This window comes from Macaca thibetana, chromosome 9, assembly GCF_024542745.1.
Source record: "Macaca thibetana thibetana isolate TM-01 chromosome 9, ASM2454274v1, whole genome shotgun sequence".
Taxonomy (NCBI): Eukaryota; Metazoa; Chordata; class Mammalia; order Primates; family Cercopithecidae; genus Macaca; species Macaca thibetana.
This window is the reverse complement of record NC_065586.1, coordinates 91,538,056-91,553,646: the sequence shown is the minus strand read 5'-3', so window position 1 is coordinate 91,553,646 and position 15,591 is coordinate 91,538,056. Positions and strand designations below refer to the sequence as shown.

General features: G+C 47.9%; 1 protein-coding gene across 50 annotated transcripts in view; it reads left to right on the top strand.

The window, feature by feature from the left end:
* The first annotated feature begins 1,060 nt into the window (after window positions 1-1,060).
* The window catches only part of SORBS1 (sorbin and SH3 domain containing 1), a 252,695-nt gene continuing 238,164 nt past the window's right edge, over window positions 1,061-15,591 (top strand). For 23 of the 50 annotated variants that reach the window (XM_050802749.1, XM_050802724.1, XM_050802716.1 and 20 more), the window contains exon 1: window positions 1,067-1,169. The gene's annotated coding sequence lies outside the window, so the exon portion shown is untranslated. Of the gene's footprint in view, window positions 1,170-15,591 lie in introns of all 50 variants that reach the window. The other 27 variants (XM_050802752.1, XM_050802750.1, XM_050802751.1 and 24 more) reach the window with 8 other exon arrangements.

The window sequence follows — 15,591 nt, the reverse complement described above, 5'->3', positions numbered from 1 at the left end:
GTACTTGCTGGCTCTGTGACCTTGGGCCAGCAGTTTCCCCACTCTGATCCCTGTCTCTGTAACTCTGAGGGGGACTAGAGGAGGTTAGGAGAATGGTATAGCACAGTGGTTAGCTCTGAACCCCATCTAACACAATGCCTTCCCTCCACTTGCAATGACCCTGTTGCATTGTATGCACTCTACTTTTCACATTGCAGAGGATCTTATTTATTTACTTGTCTCCACTAAAATGGAAACTTCCTGAGGGAAAAGGCCTTGCCTGTCTTGTTCTCTGCAGTTAACACCGGGGTCCAGCAATGCCACAGAGCCTCTAAATATATGTGTGTTGCATGAGTGAAATCTCAGAGCCTGGGTTCCAATCCTGGTTGCACCACTTGCTGTGTGACCTCGGACAAGTCACTTAAACTACACCTCAGTTTTCCCGCATAAAAATAGTAATTATTTTCAGTTTTCTCACTAGAAAAATATGGATTAGTAATCGTTCCTCTCTTATCAGGCTAAGAGGATCAAATGAGGAAATATCCAGCAAGCATTAAGCATACTGGTTGGTACAGAGCACACGAATGATAACAACAAACGTTTATGTAGCACGACGGCCAGCAGGCACTGATCTAAATGCATCGCCTATGTTAACTATGTTAATCTTCACTAGATTTTACGAAATCGGTACTATTATGCCATTTTACAGATGGGTAAACTGAGGCCCTGGGGTTAAATAATTTATCACTGTTATTTTACGTCTAAGGTTCCTTCCAAGCTCCCCGTGGGCGACCCTTCTGAAGAACCAGAAGGCACGCCAGGCCAGCGTCCGGCCCGGCCAGGACTGAAAGGGTCAGTCGGCCCGCGCACCAGTTACCGGAGGAGGCCGGCGGGCTCACAATGCCAGGAGCCAGGCGCCGGACGCTTTCTCGCCTCCCATCCACGCACACGCCCCTTCCTGTCACTGCCGGGCCCGGCCCCGCCCCTGGCTCCGCCCGCTGGCCAGGCGCTGCCAGAGTGGACGGTTCCAGAGGCATGCTAATGAGGGGGCGGGCACCGCAGCCCATTGGTTGTCCGCGGAGTGTGGGTGAAGTCAGCGCTGAGTCCCAGAAAAACAGAGCGGGGCCAGCTGCAGCGTGTAGTGCGAGTGGGGCGGACGCGCGCAGCCCGCCTGCCCGGCGACCAGCAAGGTAAGCCCGCGCCCGCCCGCCCGGCCGCGCTTGCCCGCTCGGCAGCGGCGGCGCCGGGGGTGTGCGCGGCCCGGCCCCCGCGGGCGGCGCCTTTGTTCAGCCCTCGGAGGAGGCGCATTTAAAGGACCAGCTGTTGGAAGGACTTGGGGGACCCCCTCCCCCAGAGCATCTCCCTATGGGCACAGGGAAAGCGGTGGTCCCCCGCGGTCGAACCGTCCATCCTGCCTGCTCGGCGGATCCCCAGTCTTTCAAGGGAAGTTCCCCAGGGTGCGGAGGATCTGGGGGCTTCCAGGGTTGGGTTTTTTTTTAATTTCCTTTTTTGGTGGGTGGGGGGTAGTGCGATCGTGGCCTCTGCTAGGAGAGAATGTCCGCCCGTCTCAGGGTGGCTGCAATATGGGTGGGTGGAGGAGACATCAAAGCCCGGATGGGTTTGTGCTGTAAAGTGAAACTACCAAGGAGGGGCACCTCTGCAGCAGCCAGAGGAAGGCGGAGGGAGCGAGCGGCAGGATGGAGGCATCTCAGGTGTGTTCATTCATCAGCATCCCCTGGAGAGGGCGGCGGGAGGGGCGCAAGGACGACGCGGCTGGCCGGACCCGCCTGAATGAACGGGGACGAGTATGCGCCGAGGACACCGCGCCTGCCCGTGCCGCCCGTGCCCCTTTTTCTCCCCGAGTGGCTGACAGCATCTTGCTAGGCAGCTCATCACCGACATGTACAGCAAGCAACTCCTTTCTCCGAATTCCCCGGGCATCCCCTGCTCCCACCTCGCTGCTTTCCGACGTGGCTTCCTTGATACGTGGTAGCGCCATTCAAGATAGAGGGGGAAAGAGACTTGAAGTCATTATGTTTCCTTCATGGGGGAATGTGCTGTCGAATTCTGCATCCCCATACATCCGCTGTCGTAAGATGGCTTTGAAATTCACCAGTGCCTGCTTTCTCCAGGCAGACAAGAATTTATTACGCTATTACATTGCTACATAAAAGCAGAAGGGATCCCACTGAGCGTGGCTCGTTTTATCCAGTCCTTGGGTTTTCCCAGCATGTTCTGGGCGAGCCTTTGGATTTTTGTTTTAAACACTGAGCGTTGGGATGCCCCTGTTGTCACAGGGTCGACCTGCTGAAATTGCTGGAATTGGTTTCACCGTCAATAGGAGGGAGGTTCATCTAGAGACATCATGGAACCTATCTGGCATGTCAGGCCTCTGACTCCATCTCTCCCCTCAACCCCCCGCCCCTGCCCAGCCCCCCGCGCCCTTTTTCCTCTCTTAAGTGGAGGCGGGGAATGTCTTCACTCTCCTTGTGTTTTGAGCTCCTCTGCTTAGATTCAATTCTGTGTTTTTGGTTGAAAAGGTATCTTGGTGGTGATCGAAGAAAGGAGGGTTGGATTAAAAGTGGGGTGGGCAGCAGAGGGGTCAGCAGCATCAATGACAGAAAACAGATGATGGACATATCTACAGCCTTCAGACACCCATGAGGTAGATGGCTGTCTACAGAGTGAGGGGCATGTGTTTGGGCTGTGAGGGGGAGGGGTGGGGGAGAAGGATGCCCCCAGCAGTTTTCTGCCCCGCCCTCTGGATGCTGCCTTAAATAGCCCCTTGCCAACCAAGCTCTGATGTCTCCTTCTTGGCCTGAGGGGAAAGAAGGGAAGGGTTGGTCTGTTGGCACCTTTGCCCTAGGCACTGTTGGAGCAGATGGTTAGGAAACGGTTAGTTCTCCAGGGGTTGCAGAGAGCACATTTCTCAGCTGGAGGGCCCTGAGACCACTCCTCTAGTGACTTCCCTGCAGGGAATTAGCAACTGAAATGAAGTGCTGTCTGCCCTCTGGGGTAAAGAGTTGGGGGGGTATTGTCATCTTGTGGACTATACCCACCTTGTTGGCCCTTTCCTTCTGCCTGCCTGCTTTCATTTGTTGTAGTTGGAGAGTTTCTGTAAACTTTTCAGAAGAGATTGGGCATATTGGGGAGTGGGTAGGAGTTATGGGAAAGGATGAGCAAATTCTTCTTCCTGGTAGAACAAAGCACTGCTCAGCTATTCCTGTCTCTCCCCTTCTCTAAAATAGAGTTCAAAACAGATAGCAGAGTCTAGGGCTTTCTTTGCAAAGAATGAAAGGGCAGGGCCAGGAAAGAAAGTTTTTATTGTTCAGCATTGATAATCATCGGGTCATCCAAACTTATCTCCTGACCCCTCCCTGGATGTGGAGATAGATTTGCTGTAGAGGGCACTCTATGGTAATTTAGGATTTGACCTGTCTCTAGGAGAAAGGCGTGGATGGTCTCAAAAAGCTTTGGTGGAGGAGCTCTGGGCCAGAGGCAGGACAGCTGGCTTTGGTCCTGGCCACCAATCTTTGGGGTTTGGGCTTCTGCTCTCTGGGCCTGTGTCCTTGCTGGTGAAGTGGAGGATGATAGGGCAGAGGGTCTTCCAGGGTTCCTGACAACTCCCCTGTTCTTAGAGTCACAGTTTGTGATGGCATTTTCAGGTTCTTTCCTGTTTGCTAAACTGATAATAAATTCAAAGTATTGCACAATGGCGTGAAAGAAGCATTCTAGGACGCAGGCTTCTGTTGGATTCACATCTACCTTTTCCTTGATTAGTGTGATTGGTGAGGTTTTACTGGAAGTACATAAATAATTCCGAGCTAGAATGGCCCAGAGTGAGAGGCACGGAGAGAGACCCCAGAGTGAGTGGTTGTCTGTGGGAGATGAGGATGCGATGATAGATTGCTGAGGAAAGGGAGTTTTTGTAATTTGTTCTCTTTCCCTGTGGATGTTTAACTTGCTGGTTTATTTATGGTTCTACAGGTGAACGTTTACTTATCTAGAAGATGAGAGTTATAAAAGACCTCTGTGATTGCCGTGTTCCGCCCCCTCCTCTGCCAAACTGAGGAATTTGAGGGGTTGGGAGGTTTGGCCATTTTTCCAAGGTCGCACAGCTAGCAAGACGTGGAGCTGGGGTGGGAACTCAGGTGGAGAGATTGTAGATCTTGTTTCCACATGTATCTGGGTTTTTTTGTTTTGTTTTGTTTGTTTGTTTTTGTGTTTTGGTGGTGGTGGTTGTTTTGAGACTGGGTCTCACCTGTCACCCAGGCTGGAGCGCAGTGGCACAGTCACAGCTCACTGCAGCCTCGACCTCCTGGGCCCCGGCAGTCCTCCTACCTCAGCCTCCGGGGAACTGGGACCACAGGCACACACTACCACACCCAGCTAATTTTTGTGCTTTTTGTAGAGACAGGGTTTTGCTGTGTTGCCCAGGCTGGTCTCAAACTCCTGGACTCAAGCTATCCGCCTGCATCAGCCTTCCAGCATGCTGGGGTTATAGGCTTGGGCCACTGCGCTGGCCTGTATGTATCTGTTAAGCCCCCTCTTCCTCTGAGAGAAAGGATCCTAAGATGGAATAGGAAAACATGAGGAATAAATAGGAGCACAAGAAGAGAGAGATTGAAGAAACAGACAAGAGAAAGGAGGAGGCTGGGGACAGGTTATGTGGGGAAGGGAAAAACACAGAAACCAAGCTTGGAGGAGAAAAGGATGGAGCTTGAAAGGGGGAGGCTCTATTGTCTCTGAAACAGCTGAGCTCTTCTGCAGCCCTTGGGCTGAAGTGAGGAGAGGTTTGGTAGACTAGAATGGGGGGTGGGGGAGTGGACTGAGAGTTCAGCCTCAACCTGAGACTCACTTGGAATCTCCTTGGGATTGCTGCTGTTGACCCTCAGATTGCAGAGTGTCGTGGAGGCTGCTCAGTTTCAGGGCCAACTGAGGCCTTTAGATCCATGGGAGCATGCAGAACGTGGACATGTGGAAAGTCAGGTGTGTGGGTGGTGATGCTGGCTGATGCTGAGGTGGGACTCAGTTCTGCTGAAGTCCCGGTTTTTTTGTAAATGCAAAACTCAAAACACTTTTCCGTGGATTTCTTTTCCGTGCAAGCGGCATTTTCTCCTTGGATTTTCAACATTTGCTTTGAACGTTTTATGAGATGGTGTTTCACATACTCCCTTTTCAGAGGAGATACTTGGAGATGAATGATCTACTGAATTGTGGCTCATTTGGGGGAGCTTCTGGCTTGTGACCTAAGCTAAGCCTCAGAATTTTCAATGAGCAATTAAAGAGCTGCGAACAGTGGTTGACTAGAGCATTAACCATTCGAAGGCAAGGATAAAGGGTGATAATAGTTCAAGGTCTGGAGCTATAGCCAACAGCTGGCCATGAACAATGTAATTGACTTTGGCTAACTCTTCAAGCCCAAGGAAGTATCTCTGTGGGTCCTTTGGTGGCTGCCCGTTTTTGTGTGCGGTTAGGCATGTGGGCCCTTCCTTGAATCTTGCTGTCCCCCATTCTTCTTTTCCTACGTCTCCCTCCTCTATCCATTTCTTTTTCTTACCTCTTTCTCCTTGCCCTCCTCCCTCATTCTTTCCTTATTGTCAACAATATATCTTTGCAGTTTCTTTTAATCTCTTGCCATTAAAATTTAATGTTCTCTGTTCTTCATTTCAAATCAGTTGAGGGCCAGGCACGGTGGCTCACACCTGTAATCCCAGCACTTTGGGAGGCCGAAGCGGGTGGATCACCTGACGCCAGGAGTTCGAGACCAGCCTGGTCAACATGGTGAAACCCCGTCTCTACTAAAAATACAAAAATTAGCTGGGTGTGGTGGTGGGTGCCTATAATCCCAACTACTCAGGAGGCTGAGGCAGAGAGAATTGCTTGAGCCTGGGAGGTGGAGGTTGCAGTGAGCTGAGATTGCAGAGTGAAACTCCATCCAAATAAATAAATAAATAAATAAATAAATAAATAAATAAAATCAATTGAGTTCAGTCTTTTTCGAATGTGTATGTGTTTTACACACAAAACAAAAAAGAGGCAAATGAACCAAATCCAACTAAATTGCTTTTTACTTCTGTGTGGCCTTCCATTGATTTATCCCCCCCACTTCTTCTGTGGTCAGCAGTGGCTTTTTATAGAAAAAAAAGTTCCCAGGTCTCTGTCATGCGGTTATTGTTTTTACAACAATAGAAAAAAGTTTCCACCCTTGTATTGTGGACCACAAGGGACACCCTCTCTCAAGGGGTGTACCCTGTTTCTAGGCTTCCTTCCATGGAAAAAGTGTCTTTAATGCATTCTGTAACAGAGGCCTGTACTGTAAGGGCTAGGGCTGCTGATGGCAGAGGTGGGGCTCTTCTCAGTGACTGCTGTATTGCTTAGAATAGGGGCTGGCAGGCTATGGCCTAGAGAGCACATCTAGGAAGAATTAGCATCATTGTTTTCTCTGTTTCCTCAGGCTGAGCTAACCTAACTGGCTGTAGCAGGACCCAGACCCTTTTGGAAAAGAATGAGATGCTTGTTAACTTTCTGATTAGTGTTGAGTGGGACCCAAGGTATGCCTTCTGCCCACCTTGGGAGGGTGGGCACCCACCAGCAGTTGCTGGTGTAAAGTCCCCAGATGCTTTGATGGATGGATGCTGTACCGCTTTATGCTTTTCTTCTGACTCTAATTAGTTACAGAGAGGATTGACTCTTGATGCTCAGTGGTCAGCAAGTACTTTAGAATCTAAAGTGGGCCCCGCAAACAAGAAGTCACCTTGAAGTTTGCAGTTTTGTATTAAAAAATCACATGAGTTTTGTATTCTCTGTAATATATCTGTGCTGGTTTTAGTATAAAAGTATTTAAGTTGCTTTACTGTTGAATACAATTGATGTTCTAGGAAAATGTGTTTATCGTGGGCCCTCATTTGTCCCAGCCCTCCCTAAATATGTGTATCAGTCCCATACCCCAGCTGAAGAAGCCAGGGATAGGGTAGGCATCAAACCTGCTGGTGCTGAGCCTCCATGCTTTCCTGCCGGCTCTGCCAAACCACCAGATGCCCAATCATTCCCTACTACACGTCCCCAAAGGCCAGGCCCCCCTGCACCTCCCACCAGGACTGGTTCCCTCACCAGAAGGCTTTTTTCTGCGTTTCCTGGCTGATGCCTTCTTCCCTCAGACTCCCCTCACATCTTAAAGAGATGCCTTTCAGCCGGGCGTGGTAGCTCATGCCTGTAATCCCAGCACTTTGGGAGGCCGAGGCAGGTGGATCACCTGAGGGCAGGAGTTCACAACCAGCCTGGCCAACATGGTGAAACCCCATCTCTACTAAAATTACAAAAAAGTAGCTGGGCATGGTGGCGCACGCCTGTAGTCCCAGCTACTCAGGAGGCTGAGGCAGGAGAATCGCTTGAACCCAGAAAGTGGAGGTTGCAGTGAGCTGAGATCACGCCATTGCACTCCAACCTGGGTAACAAGAGCGAAACTCCGTCTCAAAAAAAAAGAGATGCCTTTCTTCTTGCGTTCAGCTTTCTACTTCTGTTGTTATTGCTGGTTCTCTTGTCTGTTTCCTCCCCCATATTGTGAGTTCTAGGAATAGAGTGAGTCTGTGTTTCTTCTCTTTTTAAATTAAATTTTAATTTGTATAAAAATTTCGCATATATATGTGTGTGTGTGTGTACACAGAGAGTTTCTTTTTTGTTTGTTTTGAGACGGAGTCTCCCTCTGTCACTAAGGCTGGAGTGCAGTGGCGTGATCTCAGCTCACTGCAACCTCCGCCTCCTGAGTTCAAGTGATTCTCCTGCCTCAGCCTCCCGAGTGTCTGGGACTACAGGAGAGCACCACCACCCCCGGCTAATTTTTTTATTGTTAGTAGAGACAGGGTTTCACAATGTTGGCCAGGCTGGTCTCGAACTCCTGACCTCAAGTGATCTGCCTATCTTGGCCTCCCTAAGTGCTGGGATTACAGTCATGAGCCACCGTGCACCCCTGCCCCACACAGAGTTTTGAAAGTCAAATAGGCTGGGTGTGGTGGCTCATGCCTGTAATCTATTGGGAGGCTCAGGTGGGCAGATCACCTGAAGTCAGGAGTTTGAGACCAGCCTGGCCAACATGGCAGAACCCCGTATCTACTAAAAAAACACAAAAATTAGCCAGGCATGGTGGTGGGCGCTGGTAATCCCAGCTACTCTGGAGGCTGAGGCAGGAGAATCGCTTGAACCAGGGAGGCTGAAGTTCAAGGGAGTGCAGTGAGGGAACCAGGGAGTGCAGTGAGCTGAGATCGTGCCACTGCACTCCAGCCTGGGCAACAGAGCCATACTCCGTCTCAAAAAAAGAAAAAAAAAAGTCAAATAATACTACTAGAAAATATATAAAGGCTGGCTGGGCGCAGTGGCTCATGCCTGTAATCCTAGCAGTTTGGGAGGCTGAGGCCGGTGGATCACTTGAGGCCAGGAGTTCAAGATTAGCCTGGCCAACATAGTAAAACCTCATCTCTACACAAAATACAAAGAATTAGCCAGGCATGGTGATTAGGATGTAGACATCTTTGAGGGGCTGCTGTTACTCTGTTTACAACAGTTACTTCTAATGCACTGAGCTATTTCTCCTGAAATTACTGTCGTATTTATTGTTACCTGTTTACAACGCTGTTTTCTGATTGTTCATTTTAGATGTTATTTTTGTTTTTCCTTATTTTTGTTTTTGTAGAGACAGGGTCTTGCTATGTTGAGACTTTGCTTGAGGCCAGGGTGGACTTTTAACTCCTGGCCTCAAGAACTCCTACCTCAGCCTCCTAAAGTTCTGGGATTACAGGTTTGAGCCTAGAGGTTACTTTTAGATGTTTTGTCTTGATGTCTTACTATGGATTGGAGCCTCTCCTCTGCTCCCCAATACTTCCCTTTTGCCCTATTCTTTCATTATAGATAAATCACAATTTTTGATTACATTGATATTTGGTGCTGACATTATTTTGGCTGTGTAAATAGTGTTCATGACAGAGCCATATAGTATACTATAATATTTTCTTTCTTGTACATTTTTTGAGTTAATAATTATCTTACATTTTCTGTTTACTTAGTTTCTATGTACTTGTTGCTAATTTGCAAAGTATCTGACAGCATCTTAAAACATTTGTTTTATAACATGTGTTCCTGTTTATTTATTTATTGAGATGGGGCCTTGCCCTGTCCCCCAGGCTAGAGTGCAGTGGTGTGATTGTAGCTCACTGCAGCCTTGACCTCCTGGGATCAAGTGATCCTCCTGCCTCACCCTCCTGAATAGCTAAGACTACAGGCACCACCATGTCCAGCTAATTTTTAAAGTTTTTTGGTAGAAATGGAGTTTTGCTAGATTGCCCAGGCTGGTCTCTAACTCCTGCCCTCAAACAATCCTCCCTCCTCAACTTCTCAAAGTGCTAGGATTACAGGCATGAGCCACTGTGCCTGGGCTTGTTCCTTTTTATTTTATTACTGTTTTTTTTTTTTTTTTTTTTACACCCCTTTGGAGACTTCCCTCCTATGGGTCTCCATTCTCTCTCCTTTGTCTTTGCCCATTGACCTCTAGGTCTGTGGCATGACTCATTCTGGGAATTTCCTCACCTTATCCTGGGTGAAATCCTGTTTCCTCTGTTGATTTATTCCTCCACAAGTTTCTGAGAGAGGGTCTGTGGAAGTTGATCATTTTAAGCTTGCAGGTCTGAAAATGTTCGTATTCTACATTCATATTTGATTGGTGATTTGATTCATCTAGAATTTGAAGTTGAAAGCCATTTCCGTTAGAATTTTGAAGCCATCATTCCACTGTCATCTAGGTTCCAATATTACTATCAAAATTTGGATACCATTCTAATTCTTGATCATTTATGGATAACCTGCTTTTTCACTGAAAGTTTTTAGGATCTTCTTTCTTTTCCTGTATTTGAAATTTCCTTGCTTTAAAAATGATTGGCCTGGGTCTTTGGTGTGTGCCTTTTTTTTTTTTTTTTTTTTTTTGAGACGGAGTCTCACTCTGTTGGCCAGGCTAGAGTGCAGTGGTGCAGTCTCGGCTCACTGCAACCTCCGCTTACCAGGTTCAAGCGATTCTCGTGCCTTGGCCTCTCAAGTATCTGGGATTACAGGCGCGTGCCACCACGCCCGGCTAGTTTTCCCATTGTTAGTAGAGACAGGGGTTTCACCACATTGGCCAGGCTGGTCTTGAACTCCAGACGTCAGGTGATCCGCTGCGGCCTCCCAAAGTGCTGCAATTACAGGTGTGAGCCATTGCATCTGGCCGGTGTGTGCCTTTTTGATCTGAAGATTGACGTCTTTCAGTTTGGGGAAATTTTCTTAAATAGATATCTTTTAATAATTTCATTTTCTCCATTTTCTGTGTTTTGTCTTTGGAATGCCTATTAGTTGAATGTTGGACTTCCTGTATCAAGTTTATAATTTTAAAATGTTTTATTTCCTTTTTTCATTTTATTATATTTTTGTCTTACTTTCAGAGAGCTATCTTCAGCTTTATCTTCAACCCTTTTCCATGTTAAACTTTGTGCTTTCATGTATTTATATGAAACATATTTGCATGTTTTACTTTCTAAGAGCTCCCTAGTTCTCTGAACACTTGCTTTTCTTTTTTAGATGGCATTCTATTCTTGTTTCATGGGTGCAGTAAATTCCTTTATATTAGCGTTTTTTTTGGATGGTTTTCTGCTGTTCCCTGCTGTCCCTTGGAAGATGTTGTTTCCTCTAAGTCCCTTTTTCCACTTGTTTTGGTTACTGTATCTTCCATTGCAGCTATCCTTCCATGCATGCTGATCCTTGATTGTCTATGTATATTTTAAGAATGGACACCGAAATGCTGATTGGGCATCAGTGCCACAAGGAAGGGACTTGTTAACTTCATCGTAGAGTGATCCAGCAGAGAGCCCCCTTTTTCTCTACTGGAGCAACCTAGATATCAGCGCCAGTAGATCTTTTCTCTGGGGCTTTCCTGGATAGGGCTTTCTTGGAGAGGATTTTACCTGGGTGTGGGTAGGGTGGGGTGGGGTGAGTAACAGCCTGGCCTTCTTGGATTCTGGGAGCCTCCATGGGGAAAGGGGCTAGGTATTAGTCTGTTTGATATGCAGACTTTCACTCAATCCCTGGGTCTTTTGAAAGTTGCCCCCACCCACCATCCCTCTCTCCCATCTCTCTGCCTCCCTCAGCTGTGTCCCTCCCTCCGCTGTGTCTCTGGTGTAAGTTACCTGATCAGTGGATCTCCACCTTCTGCTGGCTAAGGCAGGGAAATCACCAGGCTGAGAAGATTGCAAGAGGGACCCTGGGTCTGACTGCTCTTTGTACCAACTTGCAGGCAAGTAGGCACCCTTCTTTTTAGCCCCACACTGTTTCCCTTTAGAGTCCTTGGTGCCTCCAGTTCCTGAGCCGTCTCTGGATTCTGTGCCATGAGTTGGGTACTTGTTTAGTGGCTCCTGCCCTGCTTGCACTTAGCAGAGCAGACAACGCAGAAACCTAAATCAGCTACTGCATGGTGGTCAGCTCTCCACTGCTGTTGACATAGCTCATCTGCTGGGGTCTCTTTTTCATTAAGAAACGTATCCATCTACTGTCCTTTTAGTGGGAGTCCAGAAGAGAGCAGAGATAAACATGGGTGTTCAGCTCTCTGATTTGACCAAAAGTTTATTTCATTTCTTCATTCACACACTTAAATTTGTGCCTGATATAGGGTATATTCTCAAGAAATGTTTGTTAAATGATTGAATGCCTGTTCCTAAGATGATATGCGTACATTTAGTCATCAGATTTCAAGAGACCCAAACATAGAGTGTTACAAAAATAAATCCGTTGCTTATTCTGAGATAGACATAATAACAGGCAGCAGATCCTGCCTATTCTCCCCATGCAGTGGAGGATAAGACACATTGGGAGGGAGACAGTGTTCCAGAGTGTTGCTGTCTTCAGCCCTGTCAGTAACTACCACGAGTCACTTTGAGAAGTCCCTTAACCTATCTGGACCTTGGTTTTCCCAGCCTTACAATGAGATGTTGGTCAGGGTTTGATTCGGTTCTGTGCATTGAGCACCTGCTGTGTGCAAGCCATGGTGATGGGATTCTCCACGTGTCTCTTCTAAGGCAGCCAGTGTGGTGGTTTGTATGTGTGTTTGTTTTGGCATGGGCCACACTGAGTTGATTGTGTTTGGTTTCTATGTCTTTCTCCTGGCTTAGTTCAGCGCCTTGTACAGAATAACTCCTCTGCACATTTTGACTCTCCCTTTTTCTAAACCGAGGGCTCCTTGTGAGCACCACATCGCCATCCTCTGTATCTCCTGTGTCTGCCACCGTGGTTGGTACAGAGGGGGTATGTAGGAAATACTGGATTTTTCCACTGAGGAGTGGAAAAGAACTATGGGCTTGGAGAACAAGGCTAGCTTGTTGAGGGCCTAGCTGCACAGTCCCTGGCCCACTTATGGAGTTGGGGGACTCAAATGCATTAGTATTAAAATCAATGGAGACAGCAATTCTGGACCCCAGCCCTGACACTAGAGGATTGTTTTCTCCCAAACAGATAGTAGTCATATATTTGTTTCAAACAGCACAGTGGAGTGGAGGAAGACTGTTGTTAGCAGTTGAGATCAGATTCATCTTAACCATGAAAATGAATTATAGATGTATCCCTGCATTAAGGTGTTTAAAAACATTTAAGTGTTTTTTCATAACTTCTTTTGGTTTTCCCACACTTGTGAGTTTATGTGCCAGGACTAGTGACTGGAAATTTTAGGGAGATTGATTTAGTTCAGTGGAAGACATTTTTTATTGTAAGAGCAACTCCCTACCAGACTGCATTAGGAAGCCCTGAATTCTGTGTCAAGCCGAGGCTAAATGTCCACTCGCCAGGGAACATGAAGAATTGATGCCTGTGGGGGAGATGAGGTACTATTAGAGCACCTGTAAAGTCCTTTGCTTTTGATTTGTTCATCAAATAGTTATTGAGCACCAGTTATAGACCAGCGTCCATGCTGGGCTCTGGGAATATAGCAGCGAACAAAGAGAAATGGCACCTACCCTCTTGGAATTTATAGCCTAGAGCTGAGCTGTCCAGCATAGTAGCTACTAGCCACATGTGGCTATTGAAATTAATTAGTTTGAAATACCATTAAAAATTCAGCTTCTCAGTCATGCTAGCCACATTTTGAATGCTCAATAGGCACGTGTGGCTAGTGACTGCCCTATGGTCAGCATGGGCAGTTGTAGAGTGTTTCTGTAATCTCAGGAGGATCTCTTAGGCAGGCTGATCATAGAGCTAAGATTCTGTGTTTCTAGATCACATTTATGATTAGCATTTCATGGTGGAGGCAACTGAGGCACAGAAAAGCCATTTGCTTGAGGTTATGTGGCTGGATGGGACTGAGCTAGGAACAGGTCTCTTCTCTGAGTGTGGCTCTCCTCTCCCTGAGGTGAGGTAGGGCAACTGAGAGTGTAGTCTTTGCACTCAGGCTGCCTGGGTTCAATTCCTGGCTTTGCTACTTCCTAGATTTGGGTCTTAGGGCAAGTCACTGCCCTGTGTGCCTCAGTTGTGTCACCTGTGAAATGGAGGAAGTAATAGCAATAGCACCTGCCTCACAGGATTGCAGGGAGGTTTAGATGATCCAGTCATTCCAGTCTTTAGAACTGTGGGCTGGGCGTGGTGGCTCACACCTGTAATCCCAGCATTTTGGAGGTCGAGGTGGGAGAATCACTTGAGCCAGGAGTTCCAGCCCAGCCGGGGCAACATAGGGGAGACCCCCATCTCTCCAAAAACTTGAAAAATTAGCTGGGTGTGGTGGTGCAAGCCTGTAGTCCCAGCTACTTGGGAGGCTGAGGTGGGAGGATCTCTTGAGCCTGGGAGGTTGAGCCTGCAGTGAGCCATGATAACAGCACTATACCACTCCAGCCTGGGCAACAGAGCAAGACTCCATCTCAACAACAACAAAGCACTATACCACTCCAGCCTGGGCAACAGAGCAAGACTCCATCTCAACAACAACAACAAAAAAAAAAAAAAAAAAAAAAAAAAAAGGAAAGAAAAGAACTATGCCTGACACATAAATAGTAATCACTCAGTGAATTCTGATTACTATTATTGAGACTGAGAAGGGGACAGAAGGTATAGGGAGAGCCAAGGAGGCATTTTCAAACAGCAGAGTGGAGGGGAGAAAGACTGTTGTCAGGAAAGGCTATGCTTTTAGAGCTGACTGACCACCTGGGGAGGGATATGTAATGGAATGTTTCTCAGCCAGGGGCTGCTTTAGTCATGCAAGCTGATGTGAAAATGCCAGTATGTCCACGAAGCCCTCTGAGTGTCACAACGGGTCACTGGTCCTCTGAATAAGGATCCTTTCAGTGTCTCCTTACTCCTGGCTTGCCTGCACGCAGGCTGGTCCCCACAGCCCTTTCCCCTGTCCCCATACATTTTTTTCTCCCCTCACTACATCTCCATCATGGAATGGGTGGGACATTTACCATCACCCCTGTGGAGCAGAGGGCTGCATTGAAGGAATGCAGAAGAGAGCAGGGACAGAAGCCCAGCTGGGCCCTGGTATTTTCTTGGAGGTTTCTATCTCTTGTTGGTGTCATTCCCTCTGTTGCTCAGTCTTTCACAGTGTTCTAGGGGTGCTCCATTTTGCTGGATGAAGAGACAGAGAGCTCTGATGTTAGCCCCAGGGATGGGAGGGTGCCCATTGGGTAGGTAAATCTCTGCTTATATGTGGAACTTTGGCTTAAGAAATTATTTATTTATTTATTTTTTTGAGACAGCATTTTGCTCTTGTCGCCTACGCTGGAGTGCAATGGCATGATCTCAGCTTACTGCAACCTCTGCCTCCCGGGTTCAACCTCAGCCTCCCGAGTAGCTGGGCTTACAGGTGCCTGCCACCGCACCCAGCTAATTTTTTGTATTTTTTTTTTTTTTTGAGACGGAGTCTCGCTCTGTCACCCGGGCTGGAGTGCGGTGGCGCTATCTCAGCTCACTGCAAGCTCCGCCTCCCGGGTTCACGCCATTCTCCTGCCTCAGCCTCCCGAGTAGCTGGGACTACAGGCGCCCGCCACCACGCCCGGCTAGTTTTTTGTATTTTTTAGTAGAGACGAGGTTTCACCGGGTTAGCCAGGATGGTCTCGATCTCCTGACTTTGTGATCCGCCCGTCTCGGCCTCCCAAAGAATTTTTTGTATTTTTAGTAGAGGTGGGGTTTCACCATGTTAGCCACACTGGTCTCGAATTCCTGGCCTCAGGTGATACACCTGCCTAGGCCTCCCAAAGAGCTGGGATTACAGGTGTGAGCCACCGCGCCCAGCCAAGAAGTACTTTAACAGAGCAGTCTCATCAACAGTGTAGACATGGCCCCCGCCCTGCAGGAGTTTATTTCTTTGTGAACACCCAGAGGGCAGGGCTCTCGTCTTCCCCAACAGACATCAACAGTGCATTTCAGGCTATGAAATAGGAAGGTTCTAGTATGATACAGTGTCTGTGGAGGTGCAGGTAGTGAGGGTGCTCTAGAGGTACATAATGGATGTGGCAGCTTGCCTCACCCAGGGGAGGCACACAGGGAAAGTACTATAGGCCAGAGATGTATCTGAGGTCAGGTGTCTAGTAGTGACAGACCCTGGGCTGACCTGTGAGG